The sequence below is a fragment of the Lissotriton helveticus genome, chromosome 12 (genome assembly GCF_964261635.1).
Source record: "Lissotriton helveticus chromosome 12, aLisHel1.1, whole genome shotgun sequence".
Taxonomy (NCBI): domain Eukaryota; kingdom Metazoa; phylum Chordata; class Amphibia; order Caudata; family Salamandridae; genus Lissotriton; species Lissotriton helveticus.
The window spans coordinates 900,575,240-900,577,217 of record NC_136073.1 but is presented as its reverse complement, the minus strand read 5'-3'; positions in this window follow the sequence as shown (position 1 = coordinate 900,577,217).

Genomic DNA, 1,978 nt, shown 5'->3' with positions numbered 1-1,978 from the left:
TAGCCAGGTTCTGAACTGGGATGGTGCAGTGAGCTAAAAAACGGTGTTGGATCTAGCCCTGATCTCTTGACTGGGTGAGAGTATTCTGCTTAATTCAGAAACTCTGTCCATCACCACCCCTTGTTGTTAAATATTTTGTCCACCCTAAGCGTGGAAGGGTATACTCAGATGCGAGTTATGTTATGTTATGTTATGTACCCACTCTTTTATAGCGCACGGCTACCCAAACGGGTGTCCCGGCGCTTTAGCAAAGAGATCAGAGACCAGTCAATCCAACCCGCAGCTCGGAAAGTCGTGATGATCACGCAGAAAAGAGCCACGTCTTTAGTTCTTTTCTAAACATCAGGAGACTGTTGGCTTTCCGCAAAGAGATCGGAAGCCCATTCCAATGGAGGGCCGCTAGATAGCGGAAGGACCGACCACCCATCCGAGCACGTTTAAAGGAAGGGACCACAATCGTGGCAGATGAAGCTGATCGCAACACCCTCTTTGGGACATAAAAGGCCAGTCTCTTCCTAATGTACAAAGGGCCTACAGAATGCAGGGCTTTAAATGCCAGAGTCAAAGTTTTAAAAATGACTCTTTTGGAAATCGGTAGCCAATGTAACTCTTTAAGTAAACCAGAGGCTCTAGCTCTGCGTGGAAGACCAAAAATTGCCCTTGCAGCAGAATTTTGGACTATCTGCAATCTTGCCACCAAATACTTCGGCAGGCCCGCATAGAGTGCATTAGCATAGTCGAAGCGTGATCCAACTAATGCCTGCACCACAATTTTCTTATATTGCAGTGACAGCAGCGGCAAAAATTTCCTGAGCATCCGCAGGATGCTAAAACATTTCCCTGATAATGCATTGATCTGGGATCTAAATGACAGATCAACGTCACAGATCACACCCAGATTTTTGGCCTGCGTTGACACCGCGTCTGGAGGAAACATGTCTCGAGGCCACCAAGATTTCCAGCATGGTTCCGGAGCACAGCCAAAAAAAAGCAACTCAGACTTGTCTGAGTTGCATTTAAGGCTGTGTTGTTGAAACCATGAAAAGACGGAGTCAAGGCAGTCCCTGATTCTAGCCCCATCAAATGCCTCTCCCTTCCTGCAAGTAAACAGGAGCTGGGTGTCATCAGCGTAGGATATGACCTGGGCACCAAAAGCCTCCGCCACCGCCGCCAGAGGGGCCATGTAGATATTAAAAAGGATGGGGCTCAGAATGGATCCTTGAGGAACCCCCACCCCTAGCGACGGCATTTCAGCGGAGAACGGTGGTGCCCAGATCACCTGTCGGCGGTCAGATAAAAAAAGATCTAAACCAGTCCAACACCGTCCCGCGAAACCCGATCTCCTGGAGTCTTAAAAGGAGACCGTCATGCGGGACGGTGTCGAAAGCCGCCGACAGATCCAGCATGACTAGTACAGCCTTACCTCCAAGATCGAGCGTCTCCCTGATAGCTTCAGTGACCTCCAGAAGGGCTGTCTCTGTACTGTAATTAGCACGAAACCCCGACTGTGTGTCATGAAGAAGGTTGGTAATCGAGAGCTGCACGTGTTTTTCTACAACCTTAGCTAGAGCAGGGAGAAGGGATATCGGTCTGTAATTAGCATGCGTCAAGGGATCTAAATTTGGCTTTTTGATTAGGGGCAAAATCAGTGCATGCTTCCATGCTAAGGGAACCACTCCCGTAGACAAAGACATGTTCATCAGAGGGTTCAGCAAACTATTTACAGCTGCAGCTACTCTGCCCAAGAATTTAGCCGGGCAGGGGTCCATAGGCGAACCTGACTGCAGTCGAGATAAAAGATCAAACGAGGTCAAACAGGTCATTTGAGGAAATGTCGAAAGGAAGGGCATAGTATCCTCACTCAAGGAAGTAAAAGTAGAGCTATATACTGGCAGTGTGGGGTCTACAGCCGGAAAAGACTCCTGAATAGTCTTAATTTTTTTAGCAAAAAAGACTGCAAGCTGTTTTATCCACTCTT